A 10,489-nucleotide genomic window follows, 5' to 3' on the forward strand; every position below is an offset into this window, starting at 1 on the left:
CATTATAACGCCCCCACGGCTGAAAGGGCGAGTTTGTTTGGTGTAACGGAGATTCGAACCCGCGACCCTCAGATTGTGAATCGAGCACCCTAACCACCTGGCCATGTCGGGCCTTTTCTTTTTGCAAAATTAACTATCAGGTAAATACACAATCTCCTATTACGTAGTTCAAAATAAGTTATAATACTGCTTAGTTTATAGAAAAATAAACACTACCTCCTATTGTTTAGCATTAAACAAATATTATAGTATTGTTTAGCCAGTAAATAAATAATCGCGTTCTGTGTTTGTTAGTAGACACGGTACAGTTAGCCCAAAACCAAATTTTTTGAAAATTTATTTCCAAACAATATTTTCTACTTCATCTATGCTATTTAACAACGACTCCTTCCACTTCTCAATAAAAAAAAATGTTGTCTTCCTTCGTACTGAGTCATTATTTTCCAATATTTATTTGTACTACGTTGTTTTTGTTTTTCATAATTCATGTTTATGTCTCCTTTTGTAACAAATAGAGTGCTTATCTAATTTTTCAGTTCACTTTACACTTACAACTATACATATATAAAAACTTGGGTAGTACTTTTACACTGTTTCTAATTACATGAGCAATATTCAATGCACATAAATGGCATATTTTTTTGGCCTTATGCTCTAACTGTAAGATTAAATGTGAAATATGTAGTAGATTTTTCTGATAAAGCGTTGAAGCACGGTAATATTTTAATGTAATAAATCTGAGAAAAGGCTCTAAGTACTTTTCCTTATTACAGCTTTTGCTCATCTAATAAAGCAGTATTGAAAATATTAGCAGCTTTACGGTAATGTTCCATCATACTTTGCATTCTTAAAAAGTATTTGTTTAAAGTGTTGAAGTACACAGGCCAGTTGTTTTTATTCTCCCTGTTATCCTTTCACGTATTTTCAAGTGCAACCTATTTAGTAAACGCCAGCAGGCAGTTGCTACTTAAAATATGATATAAAATAAATTTAACTAGCAAGAATGAACGTAAAGTCCTTCGGTCAGGAAAATAGTTTTAAACTTGGTGATGTGCAGCATTGGGTTAGAAAGTCTGAGTACCAATCTCCTTCTGCAGCAAAATAACTTTAAATGTGCTAAATCGTTTTATTTAAAATTTACAGTTTTGTAAGAAACCCACAATCTAAGAAAAATACTGTTTCTTTAAGTCCTTGCAAAAATCATAATATGTATAAAAACACACATTGCAGTTGGTATTATAGCTAAATCACGGCTGGTCTGAAAATGAAGCGATATTAGCTAAGTGAAATTAGTCTGTACATAATATACCAAGATTTTAATTTAGTTTTGCGAAATTTTAATATTATACGATATTTTCATGAATAAAGCGACACTAACACTTCCATGTTTAGTGGGCGGTTATTGTATTACTGTAGTTCTGTTTACACTCGACTAAGTTTTTATGGCTTCTCTGGCAGGTGTTTGTTGTCTTAATATTCTTCGTTTCGAATGATAATAGGCTTTGTTTATTATTACATGTTGGCTTATGGGCTCCAATCCCTTTAGTTAATTTGCTGACGGATAAAACTATGAGACGACTTTCTCTATGTATCTCGGAAGATGGAAATATTTTGGTTTCCAGATCTACTTACATCTAAGGTAAATTTAATCCATTTGTATTTTTCAAATACACTCCCAATTAAATTTAATTTAAATCTTATATTTTTTCAGAAACAACCGCATCTAAAAATCTAAATTGTATTTAGAGTTGCATCTATATATTAAATACTTGATGGATGTTTCAAGGCTTCAATTCCAATAAACATCATTATGAACTCTTACACTGTGTCCTCCTGTGGAGTAATGATAATTCTCCAGGTTCGATTCCCCAAAGTGAACAGTGAGAAGATAGTCCAAGGTGTAGCTATGCACTATAAAGAACAAACTATCGGAATATAAGGATAAAATTTTCTTGGATTGCTACTCTTGCATTGCCATTGACGAAGCTCAATATTTTGTACAAGGAGACTGCAATAGTGGAAAGACCAATTAAAATTTGATAATACGATATGTAGTCGCCACGACATGACACAGTAATCCTCATGAAATCTTTCCAAAAATTGTTTTTCAAATAACCTAAAAGTTGAGTTTAAAAAACTTTCATAGTTTTAGTCGTTTTCAGACAAACTGAGGACGCCGAAACATAATAAATCATATTCTCATAAGAACACAGACAATGCATTTCTAAAAGCATAAAATATTGAACATTATTTTCTAAGTCAAATAGTGACGATGCGCCATTTTTTTTAATAATGTGTAACAAGTATGATAACCTCCTATGTACACTTTCATGAACGTCCACCTCTCTATCGATTATGTTTACAGTGTTTACTATAACCTTTCTCATCAGCAGCCCACAATTAAGCGATTTCAAAAAAATATATACATGTAATTAATAAAAGTTTTAAAAAGAACAAAATCGAAAACGACCGAAAGTTCGCTTTACGCTTTTCTACCAACTAAACTCTGACGAATTCAAGAATGACTAAACATACAGACTATTTTATACTTTACTGATTTACAGATATTATATCTTAAGAAAAAATGATCTGTAATCATGTTTTTCTTTTAAAGACTAACGGTATTAAAACTGTTTTTTTGTGTGTTTTTTTTGCATTTGTAAGAAACTTATTATGAAAATAAAAAAGTCAGTTTCTGTCGGATATTAATTCTGCAATCAAGACATTCAAACTGAGATTTATAGACACTGAATATTTGAATAATTAAATATATTAACATGTGAAATATCAAAGATTTGAGAAGATTAATATATTTTTTCAAATAATAAATTCGACTACGGAAAACGAACCATCAAATAAGGTGGAATTTCAAACAAGTAATAATAAAAGAACTTCAAGATCAACAATATCAATCTTACTATCGATCTTCACGATCGTTATCACAAGGCCTGAGCTAATTATAGCATGATTCTTGCAACACTTACAAAACTTTAACCCAATATTGACATTATGAAATGTGTTCTGATAGTTCTGAAAAAAGTTTTCGTTATTATAAATACGACTTCATTTTGACCTTGAAGATTGTGAGCTCTAAGTTTAGATTAGTTGGGTAAAGGTTTAAGGCAATATTTGCACAACTGAAGCTTAAATTTTGTTCTAAATTTTGTGCAAGTCTGATAGTCTTCATAGGATATGTTTGCAAACTTCCCTTTAAAGGTTCAGAAGAAGAATAAACATTCATGACATAATCTGTAAAATGTATCTTTATTTTGAACTGGGTGATCATATATGAACAGGTATATGATAATGTGCATGCATATCTAGCTTGATTCAGGTTCTAAGAATAACTATTCATCACAACTAATATGTGCCTAAGCATAAGAGTCCATATCGTGCATGATAATTGTTTTCTAAGATACAAACAAAAACCGCAAATGCAAGATATGGTTAACGCTTGCAATGTTTTTAGTTAAGGAAGGTTCAAACTATGAATCTTCCATTGCTATCATTCTGAGATAATCAACTAAGTTCTGCTTTGTGAGTTATTAGTCTTAATGATACCCACACTTACTATACGTTGTAAAGCAACTTGTATTTTGAACTTATTTCCATTTACAAACTCAGCTAGGTGTAATAATTAATATGCGAGAGACAGCTACATAACGTGTAGGTTAGTTCGCAGTTCAAGGTACAAATTTTCGTCTCTCCTTTTATTCTATTTATGCCTTGTTTTCTCTAATTGTTATTCAAAATAAAGGAACAGTTTTTAATGTCATGAGGTAAGTCATCAAATATAGATTTGATTTCATATTTAGGCATATGAATAAATTTATAGTATATATATTGTTTTCCTGAATTTGCCTTTTTTAACACAGTGAAAAGTACTTTGGTGAGACTGCGGTAAGTCTTCGGATTTACAACACTAAAATCAGGGGTTCGATTTCTCTCGTTAAACACAGCCAATACCCGATGTAGCTTTGTTATAAGAAAAACACACAGTGAAAACATTGTAGAAATGTTTGTTTGTTGTTTTGTTTTTGGTGTTTTTTTTTTACATGTGTTAAATACAGGTATTTGTAATTTAGGTTTTGATTTGGGGTTGGTGATATTAAAATAGTACTGTCTCATGTCTAGGCTTTCTATATATAGAATATACATCTATCTTGCTCATCTATTACACTATAGTTTTTTTAATAATTCATCATGTATGTAACGTCAAATTTAAATAATATTTTAATTGGGTGATTTGAGCTTAGAACTGTGTTAAAAATAATCACAAAAAATTAGAGTGCCCAGTGCTTCCGTTTAGCTATGGCACTGCAAAACATGAATAATGCGATTATCCGACTCTTACGTTTAGCTATAGCACAACATGAACATGAATAATGAGATTACTCAACCCTTACGTTTAGCTATAACGCAACGAGAAAATAAGTAATGCGATTACCAAGTCCTTGCGTTTAGCTATAGCGCAACAAGAACAGGAATATTGAGATTACCCAACCATTACGTTTAGCTATAAAGCTAGAAGAAAATGAATAATGCGATTACCGAATTATTGCGTTCAACTATAGTGCAATAAGAAAATGAATAATGTGATTACCCAAACCTTACGTTTAGCTATAGCGCAACAAGAACATGAATACTGAGATTACCCGAACCTCGCGTTCAGCTATAGTGCAATAAAAAACTGAATAATGTGATTACCCAAACCTTGCGTTTAGCTATACGTATAGAAGAACACGAATAATGAAATTACTTAATTCTTGCGTTTATTTATGGCACTATACGAACATTTTTAATAGGGTTATGAAAAGCGCATACAGTGTTATTTTAAACTACATTGTGAAATGGAGTTCAAGATTTTGATGAGCTACTCGGAAAAGGCAACAGTATAAAGTGTATCGATTTTTTGTTTCGCGCAAGCGCAGATCATGAAGACTTCCCGGCGACAATGGTATAAGAGAGAAGAAACACCCTTGAATTCAGAGCTTCCAACACTAACACAAATTAGCTGTTACTACCCACAAGACCAACGAAACTAAACAGTTTTCCAACCCTTCAACTCAGAAAGTAAGTAGTGTCTTTCACATCATATCATATTTTGTACACATAATGCGAGAATACAATCTGTTGACAAGCTTCTTCATAAATTGTTTATATTAATAGAACTTTTGTCCCATCAAAGGCTTTGTTGTCAATCTTACCATATTGTTGAAGTTTTGTCATTTTGTAATTTTGAATTTACTCTATATTTTAACCACTTTTAACTTAGCAGTTTTTTCGAAGATTTAAAGTATAAAAATTAAAAGTAAAGTAGAATTATAGATTTCAAACTATAGTCTATTCTACTCACCGATATATATTGGATTGTTTATCTTAAAAATTTGATAGATCAATTTTTATTATTAAAATAATATGATAACTTTGTCCTGGTGAAAATACACATTTTATAAAATCACAACCTTTTTTGGATAAGGTCCGTTAAAAGCTTTTCGGATCACAATATATGACTGGTGATATAAGCCGGTTTTAAGCCTAAATATTTTTAAAAATTTGCTATCGGAAAGAAATATTTTTATTCGACTGAAATCATATTTTTCTATTCTGGGGATGAAATAGGTTGTAGTTCTTTCATAATATGTTGTAACGACGATATTGATATATGTTTCAAAGGTTTCTAATTCAATTAGTAGCTACTTAATCAAAAACGTTCATTGGTCAGTCCAACTGCATATCAGATCTGTTATAACTAGTTAAAAGTTCCCTCTTAAATCCTACAAACATTTGCTTACTCAATTATTCAACAGTTTCATTTCTTGTAAGCAAACTATATGTGTTAATAATCTTGTTGTGTTTCGTCACTAGTATTACCTGTATAGCTGGTGTCCATATGTTTCTAGATTTTAGTTGCTCCTAAGTCTTGGTCCGAATATGGTCTAGCAAAATCTCATGCGGCGGCCGGTTGCTGTTGAGTGGCACCCTTCACTATGGTCAGTGTAGTTCAAAATTAGGTGCGCTACATCCGAGTCCTAGATATTTCTGACATGGCGCTTATCCCACGAGCGCATAAACTGACGTTCAGGCTGAAAAACCAATACCTAAATCTTAATTTTATTTAGATGCAATGTTTTATTGTTAGTCTCACGACTCTCCCTTATTTAACAAATCATTTTTAAAAAGGTAGAATTGTTTGTTTGTTTGGAATTAAGCACAAAGCTACACAATGGGCTATCTGTGCTCTGCCCACCACGGGTATCGAAACCCGGTTTCTAGCGTTGTAAGTCCGCAGACATACCGCTGTGCCACTGGGGGGCTAAAAAGGTAGAATAGAATATCTTACAGTGAAATATTTCTGTCGGTGTTTTTTTCAAAACAATGTAGAACATTCTACAGTAAAAGAGCTCCGTTTGTAGTTTTTATAAAACCATGTTTAAAATTTTCTGTGGATATATGGCTGTCTGTGGCTTTACAAAACATCATAGAACATCATATAGTGAAAAATCTCTATCTGTAGCTTTTATACGGAAATATGAGAGACTGTAGCGTTTTATAAAACAATGTTTAAAATTTTCTATGGATATATGGCTGTCTGTGGCTTTTACAAAACATCATAGAACATCATATAGTGAAAAATCTCTATCTGTAGCTTTTATACGGAAATATGAGAGACTGTAGCGTTTTATAAAACAATGCAGAACATCTTGTAGGAAAGTATTTGTTGTCTGTAGCTTTTACAAAGCAATGTACAACATCTTGTATTGAAACATTTTTGCCTCTGTCCTTTATAAAACAATGTAGAACATCCTGTAGTTATATAAATTGATGTAAAAAACGCTATAGTAAAATATCTCAATCATATAAAACACTGCATAACACTCGATAAGGAAATATCTCTATCTGTGGTTTTTATAATGTGATATAGAACACTCTGTAGTGAAATATACTTGTTTGTGGCTTTTGTAAAACATGTAGAGCATCCTGCAGTGAAAGAACTTTGTCTGTGACTTTTATAAAACAATTCAGAACATCCTGTATGGAACTATCCTTGTCTGCGGTATTTATGAAATAAGGTATAATATCCTGCAGGGAAATATATGTGTCTGTGGCTTAAATAAGACAATGAAGAACATCCTGTAGTGAATTATCACAGTCTCTAGCTTTTATAAAACAGTGTAAAACATCCTATAATGAAATATCTCTGTCCTTGGGGTTCATAGAACGATGTAGAATATCCTGTAAGGATATATATCTATTTGGGGCTTTTATGAAACAACTTTGAATATCCTATAGTGAATGATCTATGTCTGTAACTTTTATAGAACAATATAGAACATTCTATAGTGAAAGATGTTTGTCTGTGGTTTTACAAAATAATGCAGAACATCCTGTAGTTAAACATCTGTATCTGTAGCGTTTATCAAACAATATAAATGAACCCATAGTGAAAGATCTCTGACTGCGGCTTTTACAAAACAATTTAGAACATCCTGTAAAGATACATATCCGTCTGCGTTTCTGTATGAAATGTAGAATATTCTATAGTGAAAGTAACTTACAGTGAAATATGGAAAAATGTAGAACATCTTTTAGGCTAATATCTCTGTCTGTGGTTTGTATAAAAATGTTGAAAAAATCTGTAGTGATATATGTCTGTCTGTGTGTTTTCTAATCAACGTAGAACATCATTTAATGAAAGGTGTCTGTTTGTGTTTCTCGTAAAACGATGTAGAACATCCTATACGGAAATATTTCTATATTTGGTTGTTATAAAACAAAGTAAAATGTTTTGTAGTGACAAATCTCTGTTTGAGGCTTTTATCAAACAATGCAGAACATCTTGTAAGAAAATGTCTCTTTCTGTAGCTTTTATGAAACAATATACAACATCTTGTATAGAAATATCTCTGTCTCTGGCTTTTATGACACAGGGTAGAACTTTCTGTGGGAAAACATCTCAGCAATTCGCTTTTTAAAATACTGCATAACATTATACAGGAAAATCTCTATGTCTCTGGCTTTTATAAAACGATGTAAAACATCATATAGTGAAAGATCTCTAGCTTTGGCTTTTGAAAAATAATTTAGAACATCCTGTAATGATATATATATCTTTGGGTATTATAAACGGTGTATAATTTTTTTTACACTGAAATATCTATGTTTGTAGTTTTTATAGAACAATATAGAACATCCTCCAGATAATATCTCTGTCTGTGGTTTATATAAAAGAATGTTGATAAAATCAATAGGAACATATGTCTGTCTATGACTGTAGAATGTTCGTACAGTAAAATATTTCGGAAATCTCTCTATCTGTGGTTGTTATAAAACAAAGCAGAACATCGAGTAGTTTTATAAAACGATGTAGAAATTCTTGATGGAAAATATTTCAGTCGTTGGTTTTTATAAAACACTGCATAACACTCTATAAGGAAATATTTTTATCTGTGGTTGTTATAAAACAAAGCAGAACATCGAGTAGTTTTATAAAACGATGTAGAAATTCTTGATGGAAAATATTTCAGTCGTTGGTTTTTATAAAACACTGCATAACACTCTATAAGGAAATATTTTTATCTGTGGTTTTTATAATGTGAGGTAGATCATCCTACAGAGAAAGAACTTTGTCTCTGGTTTTATAACAACCACAGAGATGTATAAATTCTTGATGGAAAATATTTCAGTCGTTGTTTTTATAAAACACTGCATAACACTCTATAAGGAAATATTTTTATCTGTGGTTGTTATAATGTGAGGTAGATCATCCTACAGAGAAAGAACTTTGTCTCTGTCTGTGGTTTTCATAAAACAATGTAGAAAATTCTAAAGTGAAAGATCTCTGTCTTTAGCTTTTGTAAAACAATGTAGAACATCTTGTAGGGAAGTATTTCGATTTGTGGCCTTTACAAAATAATGTAGAACATCTTGTAGTGAAATAACTCTGTTTGCAGCTTTTTAAAACAATATGAAATATACCATATGAAAGATCTCTGAATGTGGCTATCATAAAACAATTTAGAACATCTTGTAAGGATATGCATGTCTGTCTGTTGCTTTTATAAAACAGAGCAGTACATCCTGTACTATTTAAAACGATGTAGAACTTCCTGTTGGAAAATATCTCAGTCACTGGCTTTTATAAAATACTGCATAAAACTCTATAAGGAAATATTTCTATCGGTGTTTTTTTATAAAATGATGTATGGAACTATCCCTATCTGCAGCCTTTATCAAATACGGCATAACATCCTGCAGAGAAATATCTCTGTTGGGGCTTAAATAAAGCAATATAGAACATTCTGTAGTGAAATATCTCTCTTAGTAGCTTTCATAAAACAATGTAAGACATCCTATAGTAAAAGATATCTGTCTTTAGCTTATATAAAACAGTGTGAAACATCCTATAAAGAAATATGTCTGTTTTTTTTTAATGAAATAACGTAGAGCATCCTGTGTGAAAGATTTCTATCTGTGGCTTTTATAAAACAATGTAGAGCATCCTACAGTGAAAGATCTCTGTCTGTGGCTCCTATAAACCAATGCAGAACATCCTATAGCAAAAGATTTTTGTTTCTGGCTTTTATAAAACAATGCAAAACATTCTGAAAGATCTCTGTCTGTGGCTTTTATAAAACAATGTAGAACATCCTATAGTGAAAGATCTCTGTCTCTGGCTTTTATAAACTGTTTCAGTACATCCTATAGTGAGAATTCTCTGTCTGCAACTCTTATAAAACAATGTTGAACATCATGTAAGAAGGTATGTTTTCTTTCGCTTTAATAAAACAAGGTAGAGCATTATATAGTAAAATATTTCGTTTTTTTTTTGTAAAACAATGTATACGCATCAAAAATGTAAAAAAAATCGTGATTCAAAAATGCATGTTAAAAATACTTTAAAAACGGTTAGTGATCGCTATATACTTAATGTATACGTAACAAATACGACTTTGTTTCACATTTTGTGTTGAAATAATTGACACAGCTTAGTGTCGTACATTCCAGTGAGTATTTTCCCGGAAGCATATTTTAGTGTTATTTCCATCTGCTCAAGGACATGCACATAGGTGTTTAGTGGAAAAGAAAGGTGAAAAATAGTTAAAGTAAGGGAAACACTAACGTAATGTATTTGAAATGCAATCAGTTAAATAAACAGTTCGTAGTTTCATGTGTTTTGGATTCACTAATTGCTTCGAAATAAATTATTTACCACTGTGACATTTATTTTTGCAATTTAAAGGAATGAGTAGATTCTATTTTTTAAATAAATTATTCAATTTCTAAAATTATAAATAATGTTCAACGTTAAAATTGGTACACAATTAAAAATATTTTATTTAGGCCTATCTATGGCCTTCAAAAAGTTAACAACTCTACATGTAGATAAGCCTAAATAAAATGTGTACCAATTTTAACGTTGAATATTATTTATGATTTTAACTTTATACACAAGTGCCAAAACACAATAATTATTCAATTTCTATTC

At 31.2% G+C, this 10,489-nt stretch overlaps 1 protein-coding gene across 1 annotated transcript in view; it reads left to right on the forward strand.

The window, feature by feature from the left end:
* The first annotated feature begins 4,938 nt into the window (after window positions 1-4,938).
* LOC106461597 (omega-agatoxin-Aa4b-like) overlaps window positions 4,939-10,489 on the forward strand; it is a 28,641-nt gene continuing 23,090 nt past the window's right edge. Inside the window, exon 1 of the mRNA XM_022388604.1 lies at window positions 4,939-5,073. The gene's annotated coding sequence lies outside the window, so the exon portion shown is untranslated. The remainder of the gene's footprint in view (window positions 5,074-10,489) is intronic.

Source organism: Limulus polyphemus, unplaced genomic scaffold (assembly GCF_000517525.1).
Source record: "Limulus polyphemus unplaced genomic scaffold, Limulus_polyphemus-2.1.2 Scaffold995, whole genome shotgun sequence".
Lineage (NCBI taxonomy): Eukaryota > Metazoa > Arthropoda > Merostomata > Xiphosura > Limulidae > Limulus > Limulus polyphemus.